Source organism: Cryptotermes secundus, unplaced genomic scaffold (genome assembly GCF_002891405.2).
Source record: "Cryptotermes secundus unplaced genomic scaffold, Csec_1.0 scaffold247, whole genome shotgun sequence".
In the NCBI taxonomy this organism is placed as follows: domain Eukaryota; kingdom Metazoa; phylum Arthropoda; class Insecta; order Blattodea; family Kalotermitidae; genus Cryptotermes; species Cryptotermes secundus.
Window position 1 is genome coordinate 146756 of NW_019740656.1, and position 15176 is coordinate 161931.

Genomic DNA, 15176 nt, shown 5'->3' on the forward strand with positions numbered 1-15176 from the left:
TGTTAAACGAGCGAAGTTTTGAAGCTGTGACAATTTCCCAGTTTGCGCTCTTTACGCTCTGTGCTTGTTCGCATAGGCCTCCACGGCCTGTAACAGGAATAGCTCTCTTTGCTTTGTAAACCCCTGTCCCTAGCTGTCGGCACAGTTTTTATCCGTACCAGTTATTAGTATGACGAATCACGATAGCTCAGTTGTTATGAGCTGGACGACTGAGGGATCGCAGATCGTGTCTCGGCAAGGGCCGATCGTCTACAGGGTTCTTCCAACTTTTTCTGAAATGGATACCTGAGGCCTTTCTCCCGGGAATATCGCCTGATGCTGACCGTCTCACCCAGTGCCGGGGTTCAGAATGTGTGGAATTCTACCTCCATGCCTTCACATGTTTTAATGGCATGGTGTTTAGTTAATAAGATAAAAAATGGAAGGTTGTCCCTGTGCTTAACTAATTAAGCACTACGAAATAAAGACGTATGGTGGAGTGGATGTATAGATCCATGCATTCTTGACCAAGGCACTGGATGGAGGTGAGTGGACAACTTCACGCTCCGGCCGCTTTATCCATGGGGAAAGAGCCTTAGGTACCCATTAGATAGGGGGCTATTAGGTGGTCCCCAGAACTGGTCTGGATGCATTGGAGTGGGGATAAATCATGAACCTACCGGGATTCGAACTCCTGACCCCTCAGCCGTCCAGCCCTGCGCTATTCCGGATTAAGTACAGCGACAAATGTTACTTTTAACCTTAGTATGCAAGAATGATGGAGCTATACCTCCATTCGCCTATGCCTCTTCACGGCATGGCGCCTAATTAATTATGTACATGGACAACTTTACCTTAACCTCGGTGCGAATGAAATGAAACCCGCCAGGTACGGCCCCGTGGGAACCGAAAAATGCTCCGAACAGAATGGAAATGTTTTTAGTCTCGCAAAAACCAACTCATATGCAGTGTTCCATAATGAAGTGCGACGGCCAGAGAGTTCTAGCTGGCGCATGCGTGATGCATTCTCTGTGTATCTGGTTCTGGTAGTGAGGAGAGGGGGAAGTGTCCCCGCCTCGCAGGCTAGCAAGCGAAGACGCGGTGGTCCGAGTAGTTGCTATGCGTTCGAGTAAGCGATTGAAGTGGGAGATGTGTGCAGAATTATGAACATTATTCCTTTTAGCTACAATATGCACTTGTGTAGTCATTTATTTGTACATCGTGATCCGTTTCGTGTGTGCTTCATGTGATTTTATATCGTGTAAATCGGATTTTATAGTCATAAGTTTATGATCCTAACCTATTATGTGCTAGCGAAATATTCTGTGTTAATGTGACAGTTAATGCTCTTTGTGTACCGGTGTATGCTTAATGTTTACATGAAATTGCTCTCGAAGGATATTGTTAAGTAAGTAAACGGCATTTATATATCTTAATATTGTATTAAACATTCTCGTAAATTATATGTGTGTTGCGTGTTTCTAAGGAATCAGAGAAGGGAATCCAGGAGAGTCACTGCACATTTGATTCTGACTTCTTGTGCCTATGAAACATATCAGTGTTACAGTTTGTGTGTTTACATCGAGTTCTTCAGAGGATTTTGCAAGTAAGTAAAGTGGTTCTCTTTATCGTAGGGACTTGCTATTTGCTTTAAGACGAGTTAATTCTGTTACGGGAATTGTATTGGATGTGAGGTTATCACAGCGGTGGTTATGAGGGACGTAACGGCGTGTAGTCCGTTGAAAGTTAACCAACGTTTCGGAGGAACATATCGCCTCAATTTTCAGGGTCGAATAAGCCGAGCAAGATAACAGCGAGAAAGCAGATGGCTGATATTTTGCTCGGCTTATTCGACCCTGAAGATTGAGGCGATATGTTCCTCGGAAGCGTAGGTTGACTTTCAGCGGACTACACGGTGTTGTATCCCAGAAGACAGTGCTCTTCGATTGTGTTATGGTTTATGAAAAATTGCTTATATTTGCTTCAAGGGCGCCGCTAGGATAATTACGAAGGAGTGGGTGGGGAGGTCAGCCAGAAGATTGGCTTGCCAACTTACACTAAGCCATGTGCGAAAACTTTTACACGTCGCTCCGATTTTGCCCCCCCAAAATCGAAGGGGGTACGTGCTTAGCTTCCCCCCCCCCAACCTGCTCCCATGATTTCGGCTAAAATTGGAACAGACATTTCTCATGCATTAAGCGTTAGACCGCGGCTCCAGAGGTGGGAAGTAAAAAAAATCTATAGACTCTCCCGTCGTTTGACACAGCGGGCAGCGCGTATATTGCTTCGCCTTGGCCACGTTTGTGCACCCAGGTCAGGCAGGCATCTGTGCTTGGGATGTGAGACGAAAGCTAATGAAGGGATTTGTCATGGGCAGTGCGGACGCGTTAATGCCGTGTGTTTCTGAGTTATTCATCGTGTGTTTACTAAGTAACAGGAAGTTAGTGCAAGAAGTAACATCACGGACCGCATAGAAAACGAAAAATTTGGTTGGGGAGGTGGGGAATACACAAACGCATCAAGGCGATCTCGTGAGCCTTCTAACAGAAGTCATGGTGGGGGACAGACGGAGAAAACACAGACAGCAAGATGGGCTCATAAGGGTCTTTTGTTTTTCAAAATAAGGAAAATAGGATAAAAATATGCCTCTGGTGAACAGAGACATTTGATTTCCATGGGGACACACTATCAGGAACAGGCTGTAGCGTAGTTCCTTGAGGCACTGTGTACAGGCCGGAAGTCCGCGAGTTCGATTCCCAATGAGGTAATTCGATTTTTCAGTTGACCTAACCCTTCCAGCCGCACTATGGCCCTGGAGTCGACTCACTCTAACAGAAATTAGTACAAAGAATCTCCCTCGGGTTAAAGAGCTGCCGGCGCATAAGTCTGACAACCTCGCTGCCATCTGTGAGCCGATTGTCTAGAGAAAATGTGGGAGCCTCGACGTCTCACAGCCCTATGGGCCTCCATGGCCTGTTAAAGGGATAACGTTACCTTTTTTTTTCGGATTTGTTGCATACTTCCAGAACTCGTTACTACATGTAACTGCGACAGTCTCATTAATGTACACATTCCAAAGATCAACTGCAGCGCATATATAGTCTTCACAGGCTTGACTAGCCGTTGCTTGGTAGCGGCCTGCGACGGCGGACTTTCCCTTTCTTCCGGGTCTCCGAACTGTCACCGGCCTCAGCTGTCTAAAGTCAAAGTTACGTTACGATCGACGATCAGTCGGCCACTCGGTCTTGGTGTCAAGCCCCATCTGGGGCCCAAGACCAATTTTTTTTTTGTTTCTGTCAGACAGTTGAGGGTTTGTTGTGATGGGTGCCCTCTTTGACGAGAGGACGGGTCTCTCGTTTGCAATTGCTGCTGTCCCTCGCCAGCGTAGTAATTCTTGGGTCGGGACTCATGAACGCGTTATACTGTCTTTGATTCGAGATTCCTCCAACCTGGAGGTCCAGGGCCAGGTCCCCGTATTTATATACTTAAGGAACAGGGTGGCCCGCTTAATATCCCCAGGAACTGGGTTCCCTTTTCATCGCCTTCTACTACTCGCAGGATTACGGTGGTGGTATTCGAACCCGCCTCCACACGAGGGACTGACTGAGCCGAATTACAAGTCTTCCTTATGTAACCCCGGCACGGATCGCGCACAAAACTCCCATTATTGTGTGTTTTCTTGTTGCCGGGGAAACATGTCCACAGAGCTGTTCCCTAGCAGCGACTCTTGTACCGTCGCTGTTTACAGAGCTGTTACTTGGCAGTGGGTCTACATGCCACAGTATGTACTTAGAGATACGCAGAGGGTGAAGGTGTTGGATACTAATGGATAGAAGGGGTGGCCTGAATGATTGATGCCGTGAGCCGTGTCACAGAGCTCCCTGCGATGTTGATTTCTCGAATTAGTTACGCCGCAGTAACTGACTTATGATTACTTTGCTCCCCGGTTTGTTTCCTTGAGAATAAGCGACTTGAAGCTGGGGAACCCTGCAGAAAGGATCGCTACGGTTTGTGCCGTTAGTACCACAGAAAATAGGGCGAAATGGACCGTGAAACGGGCGCCTAGTACTGAGCACGAATAAGAAGGTACGGAATAGCTCGGTAGAGCGTCTGGCCACAGCCTGGACGGCCAAGGTGTCGGAATTCCAGTACCAGTTGGATCTAAAATTTTCTTCTCCCCACGTCCAGACAGGCTCTGGGGCCCCACCCACCTCCACCCCAGTGGGTATCGTGTGCTCTTTCCCCGGGGGGTGAAGGGGGCCACTCACCTTCCTCTAGTGCCGAGATGAAGAATACATGTATCTATACATCCACTCCTCCATGCATCTTCATGGCGTAGTGCTTAATTTCTTAAGTGCAGGTACAACTTTATAGGCCTGTGTGTAGGAACCGAGGAAGGAAGTGACTAGCTCTGCGTTGCTTAGCAACAGATGCAATTTCGAAATGACATAGTTTGGAGCTGAGGAAAGAGAACGGTTAGTTTAAGAACGTATTGTGGCACAAATTTCGAAGTAGGAGCACTGAAAAGCAGAATTGTGATGATATGCGCGAGAAACAGGAATATGTTTCTCCGTGCGGCCCATTTCAGTAGGAGCTGGGATCGCTTACTTCGCATTGCGACGGGCTAGACTCCCGAGGCTCGTGGGGTTCTCATCTGCACAACATCTGCCCAGCCTCCTATGGAATAGCTACCGGGGCATGAAGCAGGCCACTCACCTCCATATACCAGAGAGGTCACAAACGTCTCCACGGCGTAGTGCTTAAAGAATTAAACAGAGGGACGGCTTTACCTGACCCATTGCGTTGGTTCTCACACACAGGTGCTTGCGGAGTGACTGCGTTAAGCGCAAGGGAGGCACACGTTGTCTGGTCGGTTTGGCTGGCCCAGACTCTGCGTGTATACTTACCGGACAACTCTCAGAAGACTGTGGGGCTGCTACAGACCGACCCCTTCAGTGACTCATGTACCGCCCTTCTCTCGAGATCGGAGTCGTAAATTTTCTCTTCCCTTCCGGTCTTCGTTTGGAAAAGGGGGTGTCTCGCTCCCGGAAGCCCTAAGTGGCAAGATTCGTTGCCATCCTATGAAATTGCCCCTTCGCTGATTCCAGGGGGAGTGGATTCTTAATCTCTCTGCTACATGATAGAGGGGGTGTTTTAAATTAGGCTCAAAGTTAGTGGCGTTAGTTATAGCAATACAGCACGCGGTAGCGTAGTTGGTTCAGGCACTATTACAAGCAGGGAGGTCGCAGGTTCGATTTCCGATGAGATTACTGGATTTTTCTATTGACCTAATCCTTGAAGCCGCACTATGGCCCAGTGATCGAGTCAGCCTCTAACGAATGAGTACCAGGAATCTTCCTGGGGGGTAAAGGGCAGCCGGCGCGTAAAGCTGGCAACCTCACTGACATCTATGAGCCGATTGTATTATATCGTATTGAACTGTTGGCTATGCAACGACCGCGAGTTTGGCGGATACACCAGGGCCGTTTCTCCGCAACGGCACGGTAAACAGAATAGTGAGTTACTGTCGCCAGCCACGGTGCAGCTGCTGCTTTGCTATCCCGCACGCACGCACACACACATTTCGTTCGGATCCTTTTGAAGAGAATTAGAGGCCTTCGAGCGGCTGCAGTCAGTACGCCGTGTGGTATGCATGCGCCTGCCATGCTCTCCAGTCAGGTAGCTGCGCGGTCTTGACCCAGAACACTGCAAGTTGAATCCCTAAATGGACGAGTCGGACTAAATGTAGAGTTACTTAACAGCGAACTTTCTGACATCACAGCCAAGAGGCAAAAACACCACTCACACCAAACCACGCGATCTGTTAGCTATTTACCAATGTTCCGGATTTATTTGCTGCCTCCCGCTTCAGGGTAAAATTAAAGGTAAATTTCTCCATGTGTTTAACGACTTAAGCACTACGCCATGAAGGCGTATGGGGGAGTTGATGTATAGATTCACATTTCCTTGAACTTGGCACTAGCTGGAGGTGAGTGGTCAGCTTCACACCTCGGTCGCCTTACGCCCGGGGAAAGGACCCCCGGTACCCATTGGGTAGGAGGCTGGGTGGGCTCCAGAGCCGTTCTGGACGCTGCGGAGGAGAGAAAATTCTGAAACCTACCGGGACTCGAACTCCGAACCCTCAGCCGTCCACCCGTAACCAGTCGCTATACCGACTACACTATCCCGAACCCACGTCTTGAAAGTACAGGAGTAAAATGTGAGCAGGGTTCGCCGACGTGACCGTAGCTACTACCACACTGCACGGCGTCACACCGCAGACCACAGTAATGTTCAATGTTACCGCCGTGAGAACCAGAAGTTTCACATTGCTATCATATCAACACTGTCGGCGTGTTCAGCGTGTCTTCGGTTCTTCAGATTCAGCTAACTGTAAGTGCTGTCAAGTTGGTTAGTGTAGCGGTAACGCTCTAGGCTGGTATTCAAAAGGTGCTGCGTTCGAGTCTTGGCCGTGAATCATGTTGCATGGTGGGGCAATTGAATCTACGAAAAATGTTACGATAGCTGAACTCGGGACCTCTCGAACGCTTGGCAGGAGTGCCAACTGCTCCATTGCAAAATTCGGCCATCGAAACTGAACAGTTACTTGGGCGAGAATGAGAATTCCCTGGAATGCCCGTACAATATTTCATGTAAATCTGTCAGATGAATGGTTATAAACATATTGTGAAGGATATGCCCATTACTAGGCAACGACTCGGAAAACAAATACGCAACCAACAATAAAGTTGACGCATTGCTAGGCAATGCCTGCAATACACGCAAGAAACAATAAAACGGGTGTTGCAAGAGGTGTCTTCTGTGGCTCCGCCTCGAGGCTATGTAACGATAAGCCCGCAATATTTGACAGTTCAGTTTGAAGTCAGAATAGTTCCCGTGGAGTGTCCGGTCGGAAGAAGATGGCAGTGTGTCAGACAGTGATTTGTGAATTGTTGTATAAAGGTTCAGTAAATTCGACCCATCTAATTAGTCACGCAATCCCCGGATACGCGACTGTATAATACAGGGAGAGACATTCCGGTTTTTTTATGAAAGGGGCCGAAGCGCAAAGGCAGTTTCAGAGATACCGGCGTATGGAAGAGGTGAAGGCCACCCCTGTCACCGCACTTCATCCCAGTCTGCACGCACAGCACATTGCCAAGGGGGGGGGGGGGGGGGGGGGCAAAAACGTCCCACTTTGAATAATGAAAGCAGTGTGCAAAGTCTGACAGCGTGAGTATATAAATGTAACCAGTCACTGCGTCACTGCTACGTTCAGACGTAGGAACAGCACAAGCGTTCGGAAGGTACCCGGTTCGTACCTCCGACTCGTTACAGGCAGTGCCGGTTGAGACGCTTGTTTTCTTCAGTCACTTCACATGTCACGGTCTTCTGATTCGTATTCGATAAGCCACAAGGTCAGTAGTCGATCCGGGAACCGGCTGTCCAATTTGTCTTCGTGGTTATCCTCAGTCTGTCCATATAAATGTTGGCACCTCTTGCTGACTTCACCTTCCACCCTCCCTCGTAGCAGGTAGCACCATTTCTTTCAGTGATGTGCATACACATGTTGTCGAGTCACGAAATGGTCGGACCATCATTACGTAATTAAGTTTTGTGTCCACTTTTAAATTTTTTTCCATCTTCCTGGTAGAATTTCGTGGTTTCCTCTACTGTTGGTTATATGAATAATCCTCCCCGAATTTCGCTCTCAGCCGTTCCTTACGTACGTGTGCTGTATCGATGTATCGCTGTCCGTTATGTCTTCATTACGTTTATGTCGCGTCGTGCCAATCCCGCGAGGCAACGCCGACTCCCTGCTTTGCTTGACGTCAAACATTCGGATCAATTGGAAAACAAAGATACGGCTCATACCGCATGCAATTTTAACGAGTTTTGCTTTTGACATTTCCCTCGGAGCACGCGTTCTTGTTTTACGACGCTGTCAGTAGCTAGACTGTAAAACGTCGACGTTAAGATGATAAGTGAATTGGAAAGTACTTGGAGAGAAGCGGTCGTGGCCAAGTCTATTTACTCTCCAGAGTTTTCCTTGGAGGGACTGAGGAAAAATACGAAAATCCCCATACAGGATAGTTGATGTGTCTGCCAAGATTCAAACCGAGCACGTCCTGAATATAAGCCAAGAGCCTCACCGCTATGCTAACCTTCTCTGTATTGTGCATACAGTAGTTATATATTTAAAAATAGATAAAGTGTATGGGTGAATAGAGGTATGGCTCCACTTGTTAATTACTTGTTTCTCTCAGAGTCTGTTTTGCAATCTAAGTAAACCTAAATTGGCTTGAGTGGTGACACTTCTCACTTGTATTTGGGAGGTACTCTGTTCCAATCTCGGCCGGGACACGAAATGGTGAAAAAAAATTCGTGTCTTTCCTCAGTCCCTCCGGGAATAATCTGGGAAAGTACCATAGTCAGAGGTAGTGATGTCGTTGATACGTAGACTGCAAATAAGTGAAATCTTTTGTGCAGGCAGCTGACATGTATCTGCCAGAATGTCTTGAGCGAAATCCATATAGAGAAGCTGATAGTCGCTCAGTGAGGACAGTTCTGGCCCTTTACGATGCTCGATCTTTCATTGCCATGTTAATAGAAGCGCGGCATCGGAACTTGCGTATTTTTCTTAGACCCCATTTAATATTATCATTTCGAGTGGTCTCTTCTCTTGAGATTTCCTGATCAAAGTTTTGTATGCGTTTCTTATTTACCCATGCGTCCTACTTCATTCATCCTCAGTTCAGTCATACGAATAGCACGGTCTGTGCAAATGAAAGTAAGAGTTTCCCGTCAAGTTTCAGTGCGCATATAGCCACGTATATCAAATGTAATTATGTCCGCGACAGTATCTGAGAGACAATAGACATAGACGCCCAGACAGACTTGACTTGGCCAAGTCAAGAGACAACGTAATTTGGGCGCTGAAACTTTCTGAACATTCGGTTGTACCCACTCATGGTCACCAGTTGGGGGGGGGGGGCAGAGGGGCTCCGGACGTTGAACAAAAAACCCCTCATAACAAAACNAGTGGCTCGGACATTGAAACAAATACCTCCTGAATACAAAGCCGTAATAGTATCCGGTAATTTCAGTACGCCGCGAACGATAACAGAATGCTCGAATTGAATTCATAATGGAACAGGCTAGCAAATATGACCTCGTAATCACGGCTTTCCGACGACAGATGTCAGCAGTGTTACACGCTTTGCCCTTGCTGTGGCATCGGTATCCTCTGTTTAGTTTTGTTCGTGCGAACAAACAAAGGACGCACCAGAAATTTATAATTCGAACGCTTTTCGAATGTTTACGAAAATAACGATTAGTTTTTGTCGAAACTCTTCCACGTGGAAGCACATTAAATATCTATCGACTAATTAATCGCGCGTGCGTGAGCAGACACGCATAATCTGTTCGGGATCAGTATTTATCCTGGCCTAACTAACTGAATGCATCGGAGTGCTTCAGGAGCCGGTATCGCGACGGGCTACGGGTTGGACGGGCCGGTTTCGATTCCCGGCAGCGCAAGATTCTTCCCTCCTCCACAGCGTCTAGACCTGCTCTCGGGAACACCCATGCTCCTGTCCAATGGGTACCGGAGGCTCTTTTCCCGGGGGTAAAGCGGCAGGAACGTGAAGCTGACCACTCATCTCCATCTAGTGCCGAGATCAAGAAAGGTGGAGCTATACCTCCACTCCCCTATGTCGTCATGACATATTGCGTAACAAATTAAGCGTAACGACAACTTTACTTTCGTCAGAGTGCGGGCCGCGCCATAGCGCGTCTTTCCGGTAATACCCCAGCTGTAATACTCGCATGTTACGTAGACAACCGGTTGTTGACGTTAGTGCAAAATGGGCTTCAGTTCCTCATGAGCCCGTGCACTGACGGGTGACGGTGAGGAACTCTGCAGGTGCCCCGTCACGTGTGAGGTTTGGGGCGCCTGCTGCGCTCAACATTCAAGTTGTAACTTTCTAGGGGCCATTATACCGAACAAGTTGGCTCAAGCTGTAAAAGAAAGTAGTAGTAAACTTGTGCGTGTGCTTAATTAAGCACTGCGACTTGAAGATGTGTGGAGGAATGAAAGTATAGATCCACAGTTCTCAACCTCGCCACTAGATGGGGGTGAATAGTCATCTTCACGCGTCGGCCGTTTTGTTCCTTTGAAAAGAGTCCACGGTACCCGTTGGATATGTGACTGATGGGCCCCATAGCCGGTGTGAACGCTGTAGAGAAGATGTAGATGTTGACCCCGCCTCCTGTCCACAGGCTACCGGGGGATAAAGCGGCTGAGGCTTGAAGCTGACCACAGACCTCCATCCGAGGTCAGGAATAGTGGAGTTATATACCTCCAATGCCCCATATATTTCCATGGCATAGTGCTTAATTAAGCACAGGGACACTTTTGCCCTACGTTACCGGGACAGGGTTGTGCGTTCTCAGTGCGTTCGCATTTTGTGCCAGCACGCTTAATTCAAGGCTAGTTTTCTCATCCTTTTGAATCACATAGGCTCAGGTGATTGTTGCGGTATTTTTGAGGGTAGGATTCCCATGATTTCAAACTTCGCTCATAAAGCGAGACTTTATTAATATTGTATATATCGCATTGTTTCAAATTCGTATAAAATGCAGTCACACCATAGTAGTTTATGCGACTCATATAACTGACGATGGGCCTATATGGCCGAAACGTCGTTGAATTTACATGAAAGAATGGTGCTGATTCAGCCAGTAACCTGTGAAGCTGCGTTCAAGACCCCGTAATGCAGTTGGATGCTTAAATACAATGTTATGAGCAGTTCATGGATGCTGAAGTAATGGTACATATATTTGCCACGGTGCTTTAAGTTTAAATCTGCTCTATTGTAGTTGTTAGGTACAGGTGGTTAGCGGCTTTATGCCTGTTCTCCCCTTGATGAAGGCTACCCAGTGTCCGAGCGGCCATTTTGCAGATGCGTTGCGTCAAGGTGCGCAGTACCAGGGACAACAAGAACGGCCCCTCGGGCCCGAGGGCAGCAGCGCAGACCGGACCGGACCGATGCCATTGCGAAACTTGCCATGAATAAAGAGATATAACATGTGGTCCGCTGAAAAGTAAGATGAAATAAACATATAAAAGGTAAACAATGACAAAGTTGACCCTGTGCTGAACTAATTAAGCCCTACGGCATAAAGATGGATGGGGGAGTGGCTATATAGATCCACGTATTCTTGACCTCGGCACTAGTTGGAGGTATGATCAGCTTCACGCCTCGACTGATTTGCCACCGGCGAAAGAGCTCCCGGTGTCCCTTGGATAGGAAGCTGGGTTGGACCCAGAACCGGTCTGGACAGCGTGGAGAAGAGAAAATTCTTGACACTACCGGTACTCGAACTCCGACCACTGCCGCCCAGCCCCGTACCAAGTCCCTATACCGACTGAGCCACCCCTCTGCCAGAAGTTGACAAACACGAAATTATACTTTATCATTTTATGTTTAATTTTAAAATGAAAATATTGCGCCCGAGTTGTCATGTTAACTGAAAGGGGCAAGGAGGGCAAAGTGTTTTAAAGGTTCAGAACCGCTGCCTTAATGGTAAGTGATGACACACGGAGATCGGATATGGCGAGCAGCTGACTGGCGCAGTTTCCATGGCAACGCCCACCTGCTGTGGCCTGCCTTACCGTCCCCAAGGGAAATAAAAGCATGTAATTCAGCGTACTGCATGCAGCCCCTGTTGCCAGGCCGCCCGTAAAGTTGATTGATTGTTTTTATGAGGGGGTGGGGGCACTTGGGGCCCGTGTCCGAGGTCTAGCCGTTGATCGGAGTGAAATATTGATGGGCTCAAAGGCTGACGGCGGGAACCTCAGGTTTGCCGGACGGACACTGAACTCTAATGTAGTGACAGCAGGAAGTATACTTGTACAGACCGTGTTCAATTGCATTGCGGCGATGTGTTTGCGGGAAAGTTACATTGGCACGAACAAGTGAAGCACAATATCGGATTGGTGACACCATTCCTCAGTATCAGCAGTGAAAGTATAGGTACCAGGCAGATTCTGTCTCCTGTCACATTCTTATTTCTTTAGCTATCTGTTTGTATTGTCACGTAGTATGTGTGTGACTGTAGACGGGGTAAAAGTAAGTAAAGGTATCCCTGTAACAGGCCGTGGAGGCCCATAGGGTTGTGAGATGTTGAGGTTCCCACATTTTCCAGACAATCAGCTCATAGATGGCGGTAAGGTTGCAGCCCTACGCGAAGGTCTCCCTTTACCCCCCAGGAAGATTCCTGGTACTCATTTCTCTTAGAGGCTGAGTCGACCCCAGAGCCATAATGCAGCTGGAAGGATTAGGTAAATTGAAAATATCCAATGACCTAATCGGAACTTGAATCCGCGACCTTCCAGCTTATAGCATAGAGCCTCAATCAACTGGTAGTATTGATTAATAGATTTACTGACCATTTACAGGTCGTAACTACAAATAACTATAACACAATCGCTATTTCCACACTTTACAGTTCACTAGAACACAGTCTTATGTTCTCAGTGTTACTAGACGTTTCCTGGTAACGGCTTTAACAGTGACTATTCCTCCGCCTCCAGGCTCAGGTCCTCTCTTCACAGACTCCCGTGCAGAACTGGCTAAGCTCTAACCTTCTCCCTTGCTTATAAAATCTCGGCTCGGACGATGTAGAAAACAGCATTCCTTTGTTGCATGCGCAACCATTGCCGCTCGAACGTGTTCACCGAGCAGTTGCCCAGAAACGGTCCTGGTATATTCGCTAATCTCGCGGACGTTTCATAACAACGGCTGTACACATTACAATATACGTGTAATTATTAATTTAATTATTTGTTCGTCTGTTTAAGGTTTCGATTGTTTATTTTTTAGTAGTGTATGTCTTTGCTTATTTACGTTTTGGTTATTTCCTTGGAGCAGTTTTCCGTTGTTCAGTTTCTTCGGTTTTCCGCCGCCAATCATTATTCCAACCCCTCCCCCCCCCCGAGCTTGCGAAAGCAGGCAGCACATTAACACATCCTCGGTCTTCTTCAGCCTAATACAGAGCAGAGGGTCTCAGTTTTCATGTGACACAAGTAAATGTTAATACATTGATTCGAGTCATAGCGAAAAACCGGTACCTCTGTTCGTTTAATTCCATCAAGCCGTTTGTTAGTTTGTGCGCTGGATGAAATGAATATAAATGAGTCAGTGAGAATGGCCTTGTTAGTGGGGCGCTAATGATTTGCCTCCTCCCCGCAGGTACCCGATAGCAAGGCCAATACAGCTTGCACAGAATGATAAACACTGTGGCATGGGAGAACACCTTGAGCATTAGCCTTTGAAACAGACACGACGAATTGTCTGCAGTCTGGCTGCACTTGTCAGTGCAACCGCCATGACGCATCAGTACTGACTCCAACGTGAATAGCTTCCCATGATATTTTGCCAATTGTGGTATATTTTCACCACATCGCTATATAAGAGTGTACCAGCTGTCTTCTTTTAATTTAGTTTATTTATTTTTTATTTGTCTTTTCTGTCTGTTTTCCTCCGTCCTTATTTCTCTTTTACGTGGTAGAATTCGTGGAATGTGGTTTTATCGCATCGTATTACAAGGTATTCAGATCCACATCGGCCCTCAAAATAGTTGCCGTTGGCCGCTATGCAAGTCTGCCAACTTTGATATAGCTGTCGAAAACACTGCTGAAACATATTGCAGTAAATTCCCGTACGACGCTTTGAGGCCATTCCACGAACTTATTGACTGTGGTAGTGTGTCTTCATGCTCCACCTTCTCCTCGGATATGTGTCCTGTGTCATTTCGTTACAAAAGTATATCCTGCATATTGAGAGAGCTCTGAAGCCTGAAGTGCACGCAATTGATGTTTACACTATCAGTCCGTACCTCACATGAAACATTACGTCTCCGCTACAAAGCCCAACCGGTTAATGCTGTTTAGGGAAACAGTCGCTGTTTATTGTGAGACCCATACGGAACACACAGTTTCTTAATGTTAAAGTAGATGGTACATATTGTTACCACTTGTTTCATGGGGATAAAGCATTTCACAGTTATAACATGTTACAGGATATGAGGTAGGTTCTCACTGTGGTGGTTATGAAGAATTCTGTCTTTGGGATATATCGCCGTGTAGGCCGCTATCATCTTCAAGATCGAAGAATAATCCAAGAAATAAAGCAGCGTGAAGCAGGTAGCAAGTAGAGCTCTGAGACCTGCTTCGCCCTGCCTCATATCCCATAAGATAGAATTCTTTGTCATCTTCCCCTTCTACAACGAATCGTTGTACACCTCTCCATATCACTGAATTTCAGGGCTTTCATGGTAATTCTGCTCGCCTGAAATTTGAGTTTCTCACTGCGGTCGCTACGAAAATAAGTGTTTCTTTGATGGGTGTGTTAACGATGTGTGGGAGGAACGTGGAAAGTCTGTGCGATTGTACACCCCTGTTCGTAGTGTACGGTTGCTGTGTTCTTATGCTAACAGCTGTAGGCGAGACTGGTGCAATGCGGTGATCGAACCGAGAACTCTGGGTACCAGGCCCTTCACAACAGTGTCATATCGGTGTGCCGCTCCGCCGTTACACTGTGCTGGCTCGGCACAGCGCGGTACTAAGGAATTTGTAGAAAGCAAAAAACTGTTGCGACGAAAGCAACTGGAAGTAAGGCTTGGTCACGGTGCCACAAAGCGTCTCAGTTAAACTGGGTCATTTCGTATGGGGTACTGCACGGCCCAGTCTGTGCCTGTACTGACTTGGCATCGAACTGTAGGATGAGAGATGAATTGCGGATTGGTGAGGATTCGAAATGAAGCGGTTGTGGCCCGATCAGCTGGGTCAATATTTGTATTTTTATCCTCTTTGCCCCCGCTTTAAAGCCCAGTGGTTAATATGTCTACCACATACTTTAACATAAAGTCTGCATTCTGTCCACAGAGCGTGTTTGTGTGTTCCGAATGATTCTCACAATAAACAGCGACTGTTTCCCTGAACAGTATTAACCAGTTGGGCTATGTAGCGGAGACGTAATGTGTTTCCTGTCAGGTACGGACTGAGTTTTCTGTCCACAGAGTGTATTTGTGTGTTCCATATGGTTCTCACAATAAGCAGCGACTGTTACCCTAAACAGCGTTAACCGGTTGGTTTTTGTAGCCGAGACGTAATATTTGCTATGGGGTGCTGA

General features: G+C 47.2%; 1 protein-coding gene across 6 annotated transcripts in view; it reads left to right on the forward strand.

Moving 5' to 3' along the window:
* LOC111872378 (alpha-1,6-mannosyl-glycoprotein 2-beta-N-acetylglucosaminyltransferase) overlaps positions 1-15176 on the forward strand; it is a 149279-nt gene that overhangs the window by 53708 nt on the left and 80395 nt on the right. For 2 of the 6 annotated variants that reach the window (XM_023866188.2, XM_023866195.2), the window contains exon 1: positions 1081-1585. The exons of 2 other annotated variants lie outside the window; for them this stretch is intronic. The gene's annotated coding sequence lies outside the window, so the exon portion shown is untranslated. Of the gene's footprint in view, positions 1-1080; positions 1586-15176 lie in introns of those variants that run through there. 2 more of the 6 variants (XM_023866191.2, XM_023866190.2) reach the window with 2 other exon arrangements.